This window comes from Ixodes scapularis, unplaced genomic scaffold (assembly GCF_016920785.2).
Source record: "Ixodes scapularis isolate PalLabHiFi unplaced genomic scaffold, ASM1692078v2 PGA_scaffold3__209_contigs__length_174095766, whole genome shotgun sequence".
Classification (NCBI taxonomy): Eukaryota; Metazoa; Arthropoda; class Arachnida; order Ixodida; family Ixodidae; genus Ixodes; species Ixodes scapularis.
The window spans coordinates 40,333,617-40,348,317 of NW_024609868.1; the positions used below are offsets into that span (position 1 = coordinate 40,333,617).

At 45.0% G+C, this 14,701-nt stretch overlaps 1 pseudogene; it reads left to right on the forward strand.

Moving 5' to 3' along the window:
• Nucleotides 1-12,594: 12,594 nt before the first annotated feature.
• LOC115312819 lies at nucleotides 12,595-13,423 on the forward strand (annotated as a pseudogene).
• The last annotated feature ends 1,278 nt before the right edge of the window (nucleotides 13,424-14,701 follow it).

The window sequence follows — 14,701 nt, forward strand, 5'->3', positions numbered from 1 at the left end:
ACGCTAGAGGTAAGTATCTAGAAAATAATGGTGGCACTATTCTTCCTGAACACCATAACGAAAGGAATTTTGTAGTTCATAGGAAACGGGATTACTCCATTCGCGTTGCAGCGCGCTAGAATAGGAAAAGAAGTTTAGTGTAACTTGATGGCTCAGATATCCCCGCGGCGGGGCTACAACTTTAGGGTTCCTTTTGCTTCAATTTTTATATATTCTCGTTACACCCGCAGTGCATGTACGGAGAGCCAACCTTTGCCAACTATACGGAGGAAGCTCATGCAGCTAATGACAATGCGAAAAACGTTTTAATCTAAAACTTGGCTGTTCTTTGAGATTAAGCTTGGCATAGTAGTTGAAACTTTATATTCTGTGCCAAAATGCAGAACGTGGTTTTAAGACATACTTTTCGTTGTCGCCGGTTGCTTCAATGGAGCGAGTACGTTGCAAACAAGCGACGAAAATGGCCCGGCGGCTTCGACGCCGCTCGCGGCGTCAAAACACTATTGACGCAGCGAGCGAAACGAACGCTGCCAGGCAAGTTCGTCGGTTGTTCGCCATATATTTGGAATGTCCAGAGCGCAGCACATGCGGCATTGCCAACCCAAACTCGTGTTTTCACGTGTTCTGGATGCAACTCGAGAGAACGAAAGCGAATAATTGTTGAATATTTTTGAAATCATGTTGCAGTTCGGCAACTATAACTTTTAAACTTAGATGGATCCTTCCAAATTATATTCAATTGCACTTCGTCTGGATATTTTTTTTGTATGAACGGAACACTTACTTGTTTCTGGGTAGTTAGCTCATTCGTCAGGGTCGAGAGGACAGGTGCAGAGATATGACAGGGCAGAGCGGTTGTCCGGTCGGCGAATCTCAACTGGGCTAAAGGCCGATTTCGACTTCAGCATGGATGTTTGGGAGTCTGTGTTCACTCGAACGGGCACAGACACGGTCTATTTAATTTATGTATAGTCGCATCTTTGAAAGGGCTCGTTTTTCCCAAGTCCCTAGGTAGGGAATTCCAAGCCGCAGTTGCAAACCAGCAAGCCCCGCCTCTGTTCCATTCGACGCACACATATTCGCTCCTGCAAAGCCGCGCGAAAGCTCTGCCGTCAATCCACAGAAGCCGCGTTTAACTCGAAAAGTAAAGACGGCGCCAAGGGGAGAGAAGGGGTAGCGGGCGCCTTTCCTAAAGTATGTCCCGCCACCCTAAGTTGAAACGGCATTGTATACAAATAAATGCCTACGGCGTCGGCTTGAGGATCCCGTGTAAGCAGCCTCCATCCTTTAGAGTGCTCGTACCGTTTCCCGCCACGAGAAGTCGTACCGCAGGCAGTATGAAGCCCTTTAGGGGAAACATATCCTCCTTCTGGCGCTCGTCGGCTTCTTTCTGTATTCCGCGCTGCGGCGCTGATCCTCAGTGGGGGATGGAGGCGAGGACGAAAGCGGGCTTATGTTTAAGCCAAGGTCGTGGGGAAGTCCGGAGCGTCTTCAGGAGAAGCTCAGACCCAGACTACACTGTACCCAGAGCGTTTGCTCTCTCTCTCAGTTGAGAAGAAAAGCGATTGGTCACCTGGCTGTACAAGCTGCATCCCCCCCCCCCCCCCCCCCGGAACGTCTCCTCCTGGTACGTCCCCTCCGCACTTCCCTTGGCAATGAGCACACCGTGCCAATAAGATAACTTTAGTGAGCCCGTGGGTGACAGCATCTCAGAGCATGCCAAAAAAGACATGCCAAAAGACAAGCCCAGAACCACGAAGAAACCATCAAACGAAAAGTGATGAAAAGGCGGCCGCTAGAGAGGAAGGATAATCCGCTCTTGAGGAAGGCTGCTTGGCGTCCGCGTCTGGGAGCTTTCAGGGCACAAATGTTTCGCAGACAACCTCCAAAGAAAGAGAGGGAGACAGAGAGAGAGAGAGAGAAAGGGGACTAGATATGTTGAAGGTATTTTCCCCCCGTGCTCGACGTGCTGGCCTTGTTTGGAAGTGTGCCTGCAGTCGAGGACCCTGATATTTGGTGCGCCTCCCCACTGTCTCTCCACTTCAAAACTCCTGGCGGCGTCCCTGTCGGGAAGACGTCCCGCGACCTTGACGGAGATAAACCCCACTTTGGAAGCACCCAGCAGGCGCGTCCACCCACCACTGTTTTAATCTTTTGTCCCTCGCGTCGATTGCTTACGTTTTTTCTTCGAGCTGACGAAGAACCCCGGGGTGGGGGGGGGGGGGGGGGGGGGTGCTTGGCGAGGCGTTTGGGGGGGGGGGGGTGGAAGGCGATCGCCCCCACCGGTCCCCCCCCCCCCCCTTGGATCCGCCACTGCTCTGCATAAGGGTTTTTCACCTACCTGCCTAGCCCCACACACCACCACATGTGCCCATACCAGTATGTGCAAATAAAATTATTATTATTATTATTATTATTATTATTATTATTATTACGCAAAATTTCTTTTTTTCTCACAAGCACTACAGGTGATGCCCAGGGACTTTTTGACGAGTGGTAACTTTAGTACAATACTACGCTAAAATACTTTAGGCCCGTGAGAAGCGTAGTATTGTACTAAAGTTACCACTCGTGGAGCAGGTACAAGGCTGGGGCTAGATAAGAGACGGAAAAATTGCACGGGCGCCTTATCGCAACCGCTAGCTTTGTACCTGCTCAAAGAGCGGTAACTTTAGTGCACTACTACGCTTCTCACGCGCTCAAAGTCTTTCTGAAAATGACTGATTTAGTGGTTTTTGATGACGCTGAGCAAGTTTCTAATTGAAACCATATGTCTATTTTCACTAATTAAAAAGTTAATTAACGAATTTTAATAATTAGCCGACTGATCGTTACGATTAGCCCACTATAATATGTCCCCCTGGCCGTATAACTCACCTCCACAAGCGGCATAAGTGTAGCTTTCACGGCTTTTTTTAAACACCTGTTAAGCTTAAAAAAAATCACCCTATATAAGGGTATTCCACGTAACTTGAACCCAAGTTTATAAATATTATGGTGAATTTTAAGAGGACAAAACCAAGGGAGTAAAGTTGTTCACTCTTTGGAGCAAGTTAGGCTATTTTTTTGCAAGTTTTTTAGCTAAATTGAACTTTTGCAATGTTCAATTTAGAGCAAAAGTGCTAATGACAAAGTTGTAGAGCGTCATCAGAAACATATGCAATTCAGTGGCTTTTATCAAGAAACCACTAACAAGGTTTGTTTTTCCGGGCTTCACAAAAATTGCCCGAATTATATATATAAAAAAGGTGAATTTGTCAACAGCGCCCAGTCAGCAGTGCTCTATTTAGCATGCAGGCCTAGTTTATTCAAGCCACGGCTGAGAGCGGTGCCATACAAGGTGCACATGCGCAAAGTCCCACGTTTTCTGCATAATTCGCAAAGTTTTTTCGAGGCCGATTAAAAAATAAAGTGTTAAAAGTTTTGCTCTAAATTGAATACTTCAGAAGTTCATTAATTAATCCAAATTAATTAGTTAATTGAGCAAAATACAAAAATAGCCTGACTTGCTCCAACCAATTAAAGACATTATTCTTTTGGTTTCGTCTTCCTAAAACGCACCAACATATTTTTAAACCTTGGCTCTAGTTATGTGGAATACCCTGTATATATATATATATATGGCTGTATTTCGGCGATTTCTTTCGCGCTGCATAACCAGTCAGGCGCTGCGACTCGCGCTCGGTCTTCCCAGTTCCTTTGTTCTTTCTTACAGCATTTGCGTCTGAAGAGCTCGTTGCGGCGTTTGACAACGTCACGCCTGACTTGGTGCCGCATTGCGCACGACCATGAGTAGCGGGATGCGGCATTGTCTAGGCGGTGTTTATAGGTCATCGAAAGGCGTCTTTAGCCACGCGGAGATCATGTTTATGAAGCGTGCTCCTCTGGAAGGTAACACTTAATTAGCAACGTCTCATTCTCGCTCCGTATGAGACAGCGGTTGTCCGGAGCCTGGAAAGGCATTCCACTAATGCAGGGGTCTCTAAACACCGGCCAACAGAGGCGTTCTGGTCGGACCGCGGTCTTGCCTGCAGGATTGTAAAGCACCTAGGTACAAGTAACTTGAAATCGGTATCTAGGTACTTTTCTTGTACCTGAGGTACAAACCTAGGTACGTTCATTTCTCGGTATTTGTATCTGTATCTTAGGTACATTTTCCAGTAACTTGTAACTAAGTCAAGTTACTTTTTACAGGTACTTTTCTATTCACTTCGTCAAAATGGTAGAATCTTGAAGTATTAACGCACTACCATGTGCCGTGATTAACGTTTAGGTGGGTACGACCTGGGAGGCACTGACTTGATCGAGCGACGTTTTAGCGAACGAAGCCCCGGCCATGATGTTTCATCGAACGACGCTTTAGCGAATGGCGGTGGTCATCTGAGCGAACGGTGGATTAGCGATGCCGTTCTAGCGACACAAATTTATCGAATCGCTTCGGAACTCCGTTTAGAGAAAATAGCGACCTGCTTCCTTCATCTCAAACCGAAATCGACTTCATTGCGTGTTTGAAGCACCTCCGACAGCTATACAAGGGAGGAGATAACTTGAAAGATGTGCGCAGTTACTGTTAAAGCACCTGTATCTGGGAAAAGTGGCGCATTCCTTTCCCTCCTCCTATACTGTGATCGAAGATGCCAGAAAAACACTTCGAGGAGGTCCTGATCCTTATTTCTCGCAATGACACCAATAAAGCATATTTATCAAACTTGTTTTTGTGTGTATCCTTAGTATAAAAAGCTTTACTTACAATATATTCTGACAAATGTGTGGAAAATAAATAAAGGAAGTTAAAGGAATTAATAAATAAAAAAGTACCTGGGTACATTTTTAAGCGAGTACCTAGGTACCTTTTCGTATGAGTAACTGTATCTTAGGTACATTTTTTAAGTAACTTTTACAACCCTGCTTGCCAGTGACGCCCGGCCCGTGGTCCTCTGCTACCAAATGCCAACGCAAAAAGAAATGCGCGTAGAAAAAAATAATGGAAGAATGAGAGAAAACTTCATCATCTTCATCAAAACGCAACTTCTATCGCGATATTATTTATTGCACATTCCTATCTTCGTAGTTCCCTGCTTCGTATCTGTGTAATTGTGTTAAAATTCCTCTGCGTTCTCATGTATATTGTGCTTAGTGTCGTCCTGTGTCGTATCTATTGTACGTAATTACATTTGTTTTTATGCATGTGGGGTGTAAGATATAGTCCCCATCCTTTATTCGGCCATGGGGCTATTTTTTTTCTCCTCCGGCTTTATTTTAAAGACACTGTCCAGAGCAGGAGGAAAACTACGTTGTGCACCGAATGCAGTGTCTCTGTATCAAGCACAAGCGTTTAGTGACTTTGTGATTATGGTGCTAGTCCAGGGCAAGAATAGTGACGAAATCGAAGTTCACAGGCAGACTGGCTAAATAAGTGCCTTTGACAACTGTAATGTTTTCCAGCCTGATTTCCATCCATATTTTTGCCTGGAACATTCTAAACGAGCGGGTCGTCCAGATTTTTGTAAGTGGTGCGAGTTGCAACAATAAAAAATTCTCTAGCTAGTGCTGCGCGTCTTGGTCGTATCGGTTCTTTGTTGGTCTATGCCAAAATGTAATCGACAAAAAATAGCTGCTTAGAGCTCTTTACTTTTTTCTCCTATTACGTCCCAGCTGATTATATATATATAAATTTTTTTTGTGATTATATTTCTATTACGCTACTAGAGCCTCGCACACTAACTTCAAAGTGTGTGATGCAAAATTAAAATGAGATACCCAGTAACCCGTTGCAGGTGCCCTGAAGTCACTGACGCGAATTTCGGGGAATGTATTTGGAAAAGTATTTGGAGGAGACCAAATACATTTGGTTGTATTTGTATCTTGTACTTAAATGCTTTTTTAGAAATGTAATTAGATTTGTAATTAAATACATTTTTGACGAAGTATTTTGTATTTGTATTTCGGTACATATTTGCATGTAATATTTTGCCCATCCCTGATATATATATATATATATATATATATATATATATATATATATATATATATATATATATATATATATATATATATATATATCGGGTGTTTTTTTTAAGCTTAACAGATTTGTTTAAAAAAAAAGCCGTGAAAATTACACTTATGCCGCTTGTGGAGGTGAGTTATAATACGGCCAGGTGTACATATTATAGCGGGCTAATCGTAACGATCAGTCGAATAATTCATTAAAATTCGTTAATTAACTTTTTAATTAATTAAAATAGACATATGGTTCCAAATAGAAACTTGCTCGGCGTCATCGAAAATGACTAAATCAGTAATTTGCAGAAAGACATTTAGCGCGTGAGAAGCGTAGTAGTGCACTAAAGTTATGACTCGTGGAGCAGGTTCAAAGCTAGTGGTTGCGGTAAGACGCCCGCGCGATGTTTCCGTCTCTTATCTAGCCCTAGCCTTGTACCCACTCCACGAGTGGTAACTTTAGTACAATACTACGCTTCTCACGCGCCGAAAGTCTTTCAGAAAATGACTGATTTAGTGGTTTTCGGTGATGCTGAGCAAGTTTCTAATTGGAACCATATGTCTATTTTCAATAATTAAAAAGTTAATTAACAAATTTTAATTAATTAGACGACTGATCGTTACGATTAGCCCCCTATACTATGTCCCCCTGGCCGTATAACTCACCTCCACAAGCGGCATAAGTGTACCTTCACGGCTTTTTTAAAACAAATCTGTTAACTTAAAAAAAAAAACAAAAAAAACACACACACACTGTATAAATCGTTGTAATAAATCTAAGAAGTCAAGACACTCGGTCATAAGCAGTCGCAAATGTGTGAACCTCCTTACTTTTTTGCAGGCGTACGCGCACCCCATATTGCCGGTTTCGGCAATCCCAGTACAAGGCGCGGTTTGACCTAGTGCTGCATCATAGAACTACAGTATAAGTGATCTTTCAGTGTTTATAAGGAAAATCGGTGGATGTCTTTCGGTGTTTATATTAATATTATTTTTAATATCGGTGTATTATTTTTAATATCGGTGTATAAGGAAAATCGGTGGATGTCTTTCGGTGTTTATATTAATATTATTTTTAATATCGGTGTATTTCGGTGATTTCTTTAGGACGGGAGTCAAAGGGGTTATGAAAAGATGTCGGGTTGGAATGCTCATAACTTTGCTGAGGCGCACTGGTCGTCTGGCCCAAGTATACTGGCACAGACCGACGCTAACTCAGAAGCTTCTTTGTCGCGGTGAAATTGGAAGGATAAAAGGGGGCTCTTTATTTCAGACTCGCCTTCGCAAAGCTTGGTGACGGAATTGTGGGATCGAAACCACCCTCCTGATGGCAGTCGAGCGCGGCTCATGGATTGGACACGAGAACTGCGCGAGCACTCGACTTCGGCTCGTAACAATCAATGCCTCGGCAACGTGGCCTCGGCGCAACACTTGGTTAGTGGCTCGTGTCCAACCACTGCGGTGATGAGAACAGCCGAACTCTCCATGCCTGGAGCTCAGTACGTGCGGTTTCTACTTTGCCGACCCCAACGTGTGGCTATGATTAACGTCGGCAGCAGGATAGACGCCAGGCCACGTGGCCGCTTGTTCTGGCTCCGAGTAGAGGGGATGAATGATGCTCATTTTCTGGAATTTATTTGCCGACTACCAAGGTTCAAGGTTCAAGGTGTTTAATGGCACAACTTCCACACAGCCGAGTGCCTGAGGCAGCCAAAAGGCAGAAGCCCGTACAACCAAGTGCTGGCTGCCTCCTCGGCTGTGTGTTAACAGGTGAAAGACTGTGTGTGTGTTAACAGGTGAAATGACTGTTAACAGGTGAAATGACCACTGTCTAGAAATAAAAACCAAGACACGTTTATTCGGTTACTAACGTTTGGGAGTGATTTTAAATAGGAAGCTTCCGGTGGCAACAATGACGTCACCAAAGGTGAAGCCGGGGGAGGCTTCCGGTCTGGAGTGATACGCCCCCAACGATGACCAAAATTAGAACACGCTATTGGACGGGAAGGACAGCTGGGAAGTGTACCGAACAGCGTTTGTAAGCGATCGTGTGTGCCGCCATCGGGTGGGCTTTTCCCACCTATTTTCAAGTTGGGAAGGTGAACACTTTCGAGGATTGCTTTAGCGACATCTCAGCGATATTCGACGAAATTCTTTCCTCAGCCTGCCATAAGTTACGTAGGAATTGAACAAATAGCTAAACGTCTATTGCATAAACAACGAAACCGTGTTTTTGCGGTGCTTTGGTGAAAACTATACATTGAAAGGCGATAGCATTGCTTGTCTTTTATGAAGGCTTGCTTCAAGCGTCGCTCTCTCCTCCGGCGTCTCTTTGGTTCGTCGAGCACGGTCAGGCCGTCGACGCTTCTGTTCAGTTACCCCTTGTTCAGTTTGCTCCTCCTCTTGTGAGGCATTGCGAAGACTGCGGCTCATCGAGTGACACACCTCGTCCCGCGCGTGCGCGAGACGAGCAGATGAGGACAGTACATGTACTTCACTCTCCCAGAACCCACGCATTCGCGCGATAAGAGGACCTCACTCTCCCACGCATGCGCATGCGTGGGAGTGTGAGCTTGTCACTGTCCCTATTGCCCGATTCCGGTTCATTGGAACTGCGGGCTCGATATCAGAAATAGCGCAACATTTGTCACTTTTAACGCGATAAAGGAGCTCGTGTCGCCGAAAAGGCGGCCTCGGTGGTGTGATGCGAAAATCCTTATTGGTCGATAGGGTCATGACGTCACAGCTACAAGACCTCGCGCGGGAATTTCAAACAACCCACAACGCTCCCATAAAACGTGACGTCCCGCGTGGAATGAAAGTGATGAAAAAACATGACATGTAATGCGAATTAAAAGGATACTGATCCGAAATTTGGATTACGTGAAATAAGGCCGCGGAAGCTTTGAACGGGACGCTACGAACTGCAAAACATCACTCATACATCGATATCTTAAACGGATGGCCTTACTTTCGGAAAAGGAGGGCACGATCACGGCGAGGTCTTTGACGTCACTGACCTCGCGGAGGAATTGGAGAATAAGGGAAAGTGGCCTCGCTTCTTTCTTCTCGCTTCGGTTCACCAGCTCGACGGGACATAGTGAGGAGGAGAGGGATTGGGAATCGTGACGTGACTTGTCTCGTCCGCCTCGTCGGCCGTGTTCAATCGCGCTCTTCTTTTCCAAAAATACGGCGATCCGTTAGAGATATCGTTGTATGAGTGATGTTTTGGGGTTTTGAAGCGTCCCGCCTATCCGTCCAGCCTTGTTTTGTAAGCTCGAAATTTCGGTTCAGTATCCCTGGTCGCCGCATGTTTCAAATTATTTCACTTTATAGAGAAACTGATTTGCCTTAAAGAAAAAGTTCAAGAATTTTAGGCGGGATTCGAATCCACGACCCTTTGATTGCGAGCCAGACACGGTACTGACTAGGTCATGTCCGCCGCACTTCATGGTCACTTAAGTACTTAAAGTACTACTTCAAGAAGGTTTAGAATACTTGTACTTTGCGTGAAATTACATTCTCTGCTTATCTACTTGTACCGTAATTAAGTTTTTTTTTGTGTGTGTTTTTTTTTTTGATACTCTTTGAGGGAAGTACAACTCCCGACTTCGACTGAGTACATTCCCCAGATTTGGTCTTGTTAAATTTGAATCACAAAATTAGGCTTTGTCATCTCTGAAGCCACTTGACTTTATCCAATATTTGCCGCCATTTCCGAAAATAGGTGTGCACCCCCGCATACTCCTGGGGAAATGCATACCAGTTAAAAATCACTGAATAGGGCAGGGGTCTCAAACACGCGGCCCGCGGCTCGTTGGGGCATGGACCGAAGGCAACTGGCCATGAGTCCCGGTTTCCATATTTCCAGCGCTAGAAATGGCATACGCCATATAGTGAACTCATCTCGTCGATTCACTTTCGTTCGAAAAGTGGCTCTGCTCTTTTAACGTATTCACATAGTTTATATACTTATCTGTGTTCATTTGCCCTTTTTTTCGTTTTATTTTTTGCTTTCCAGCTTTTTGTATAATGTACAACAATTCCGCTACTAGACAGCAAGCGCTAACAATTCGTTGAAGGATGCATCTCGACTGCGTGAACTTTTGATCGGCAGGAGCAACTGCCGAAGATAAAGCTACGAGGATTCTCGCCTTCGAAAATTATCACCATTAAAATACAAGTTTTGCTCGGTGTATTGTAATAAAAATCGCCAGGAGAGCAAGAGCTGCCAAATCAACTGATTGTTTTTTAGAGGCATGTTGAGCTTGGTTATTACCCCAATGAATTGAGCAGCGGAAACGGCAGGGTACTTGCCCTCTTGTTCTATCAAAAATGCCACCACTTTGACGGGGCTGTGTCATTTTAACTCTGATCACACCAGGTCCGGGCCCAAAGTCGTCATATAAACAAATCAAATATAAAGATGACGCTGACAAAGCTGCGAGTTTACAAAAAGCGTAGAGCACGAGGTCTCTTCTCTTTAAAATATTTTGAATCCCCTCCCCCCCTCCCCCATCTTACGTTGGCCCTCGACCTTTTCGGTGTGGGCTATCTGGCCCCCACACTGCTAGTTTTTCTTTATATTTTTTCCTGCGAATTCTATTGCATGTGGTAAAAAACGAACGCATTCGTTCTGAGCGGAATTTGCTCAAAGTACGAAAATTGTTGGATCGCTTAGGTGGACGTCGGCTCATAAAGAAATTTCGTTTTTCTCAATTATTTCACGTTCTATCCCAACCGCCAGCGTCACATCCTCACAGAGTTTGAGCTTTCTGCTATGCATAGTTTATTTAACCGGGCCGAAAAACACGGTTCTCGTTTCTCGGAAATTTCCTGTACTTTACCCAACCCTTACCAGCTAAAGCGGACCTCACGTCATATTTCGAGCGCTGAAAAGCCATCTGCAAAAGTGCGTTTTTTTTTTGTTTTTTTTTTGCTGTTTTATTGGTATTACAATAAATAACGGAGAGCCTGTATTACAGAGAGTGTCCAACTGCTCGATCGTGGTCACGTGGTTTATGGGCCGTGTTTGTAATACGAGCTGCAAGGAGGTGACGAAAGCGTTGATCATCTGGAAACGTCTCCGCGGTCTCCGCCTTTCCGCCCGCTTTCCTCCTTGCCACGCGAAAACGCAGAGCACGCGCACTTGCGACCAATCTCCGCCGGAGGCGTCCGCCATTAAATTGCAAACGCCCCCTGCGGTTTTAGATGGACCCTCTTTAAAATCTAGGCTCTCTAAAGCTAGCCCTGACAGTGCTGCCATCTGCCGGAGAGCGTACAAAACAAGCTCCGAAACCGAAACTGAAGCCAAATGGGAATATTATCACCTATTTAGTGACTCTAGTTAGGCCAGTCAGGCTCGTGGTCAGGATTTGTAGCTCGCACTGCACAACCGATAGATCCTAGGCTCTATCCGAGGGGATAAATTTACGACGACGATGGAATGCTTTCGGCTCTATGAGTCCGTTGACGCCGTTGACGAAACCACTGATCTCAATGAGACGGAACAAACAGAACAAACTGCCACCAAAATAGACTGATCAAAACGCACTTGTCAGGAAAGGCTTGTTTTTTTTTTAAGTAAGTGATTGATTCTTTTTTTTTTTTTTGCGTAAAAAAATAATTACGCGTTTTTTTTTTTTCTTTTTTTAAGAAAAAAGTGCTAAAATGGTTTAGCTAGAACTACCGAAAACTCCGAGAATCAAATGAAAAAATTCAAACGTAAAAAAAGTAGTGGTTGGTTGCGCCCCCTTGCCTAGCAATTAGATAACTAAATAAGATTTTAGTGCTCTTTAGAGCAGTTTTGTACATGCTAATCTGATATAAATTCATCCTCGTTTATTTTGTTATTTTATTTCGAATGCTTAAATTGTTGAACAAGTTTGAGTAATTATTTTTGTACTAGTGACATTTTTTTACAACAGATGGCACTACTGCTTCAACGAAAGCCTAAAGTGCTTTGATTTGAGAGTGATTCTTGCTCGATCGGCATCACGTGGTTTACGGGCACCACGCTTGCAATACACGAAGAAAGGAAGTATTCGCTTTTCGCTTCGTTTGCCCTTGCACTCCTCCCTTCCTCTCCGCCCCTCGGCAACACAAATGCGAATCTGCAAGCGCTCTCACAGGTTTCAGTCGCTTGCTCTCAAATGTAGGCTCTCGTCACGTCACGGCGAAACTCATACACATAAATAGAATTTGAGGGGAAAAACAAAAAAGAGAGAAATAGCAGCGCCGATTAGAAAAGAAATGATACGTAGGCGGGGTTTCTAATAACTAAATTCTGACTGACGTGCGCCGCGCCCACTTTTTTACACTTACTTTTTTTATTCGCGACTTCAAAAACAGTGTTGCAAGAATAACGCCGAAATTCCCAACATATAAAAAAAAACTTTTTGCACGGCATTAAAGAAGCGCCTTATCACAACAAACATTATCGCTAATGAAAACGATTATTTTATTTTCAATGGTGCCCATAAACTCTGCGCACACTTCGAGGCGTGTCCTCAGTGTTTTGGCGCGGCTTTCAAATCTTTCAAATAAAGTAATTTTCTTTTCTTCACCTTACAAGTCAAACCACTTCCGAAAAACATGCACCCCATACACCATGAGGGCAGAAGACAAGCACGAGCCAAAGCCTTACATGCTAAATACGGACAGCGCAACGGAATAATTTATGTGGATGCAGCAGTATACAAGCATACAAATGCCTTTGCAATTGTGGCTATGAACGAGAACGGTGACCACACCGTCTCGGCAACCATCAAAACCAAATCTTCCGAAACGGCAGAAGAGGCAGCTATAGCCCTCGCCCTAGCTCACTCCTAAGGCAGTACCATTCTTAGTGACTCTAAAATGGCTATTAATAATTTCGCAAAAGGGCGAATTACAGACACCTCCCCCATACTCCTAAATGCCACCAAATTCTCACCTAATTACTCCGCACTGATATGGGTCCCAGCCCATTCGGGGAATCCGGGAAACGAGACAGCCCACTATAAAGCCCGAGGTTTCGTCGACCGGGCAGTGGATGAGTCTGGCTTCCTGAATCCCACGAAGGACTCCATGATCACATATCATGATCTAACCAATCATTTTAAACTAGAGAGAAGAACCTTCCCCCCTCCGCACAAAAGTCTAACTAAAGAACAGGAGGTTACGTGGCGTCGTTTCCAGACGCGATCGTTACGCACCCCTTAACTCTTCGCGCACGTTTATCCTGACCAATGATACAACCCAAACTGTAAACACTGCGGCCAACGAGCCAACTACGACCATATCCTATGGGATTGCAAAATAGAGCCACTCCCGGGTCGAGCGGGGGGAGACCGTGCTGGCCAGCTCTGACCCCAGAACCCAAGTTCTGGCGGCGGAGTGGGCTGACAAAGTCGTGGAGGGCTATGTACTCCCGACCACTTAACGCGATCTCTTAGCACCAAGCTCTTTTCGGCGAATAAACGTTTTACAATCAATCTTTTCTTCAGTTTGGAGGGGACATCAGTCGCCCAGCCCTGTGCTGATGCCTGGTGTATGCCTTGATTCGATGGTCATTTATTCATCAAAATGTTCGAAACCTTGATACTATCTTTTTTTTTTTAAATCTTTGGTTGTGTGTTGTATGTTTTGGGTACGGGTATAAAACCGATATCGGGGGCACGTTCGAATTTATCTTTGGTTTAAAAACTAGATGCGTTAACATTCGGGGAGTGTTACAATCGGCTATGCTGTGTTTAAAAGTGTATATCTGACGCAATAGCCTCGTAAAGGGGTATTCACACGAGAGAGAAATCCCGGGGATTTCTCCCTCGTGTGAATACCCCTTAAGAAGCATTGAACGCCTCTGCCTATACTCCGCGTCACTAGTTGTGTGCAGTGCAGGCGAAGGCAACGCCACGCGGAGAGAGAAAGGGCGAGCGCTATGAAGGCGGTACGGGAGAGGAGGGCAATGGAGGGCGAGGGGGGAACGCTAGGAACGTTAGAGAGGAGAGTAGGTTTCTCTCCTCCTCCCCGGCCTTCCTATACTTCGTTTCAGCTTCGGTCCGAGCGCGGCCGATGTGATGAGCCGAAGAGCCAATCAAACAGCGTAAAAAGCGCAACGTCATGGCGTTCTCTTTGGGCTTGATAGGACTAACCGGCGGAGGAGCACGCACAGAGAGACGACGAATACAGGCTGGTCCTATCAACTGCAGAGAGCACGCCATGACGTTGTGCCTCGTTCGCTCTTTGATTGGCCCTTCTGCTTATAACATCGGTCGCGCTCGGACCGAAGCTGAAACGAAGTACAGTGCTCGTACTTTTCCCCTCACCTGGTGTTGCCTTCGCCTGTACTGCACCCAACCAGTGACACGGTAAGAGCGCATTAAAAAACAAAAACAAAAAATTGCAATTTTTTAAATTATTATTATTAAACTTTTTGCGTGCGTGCAGAATTGGCAACGGATGTGACGATATGCGGAATAACAGTCTTTTGGAAACGTCGCCTCGTCGCTTTTTATTTACTTTCTTGCGCGAACCAACTGCGACAAACACGCGCAGTTGGTTCGCGGCTCAGGAGTTTGGCAGCTCGCCAATTCAAGCCAGGGCGCGTAAAACTTCCGCTTAACTGCATGCAGTGAAGAAGATCTTGAAGGGCGCCCTAGTTCCACTGGCTTGTTTTATCGAAACTTCAACTCGATTTAGGCAGTACATCTGTCTTTAT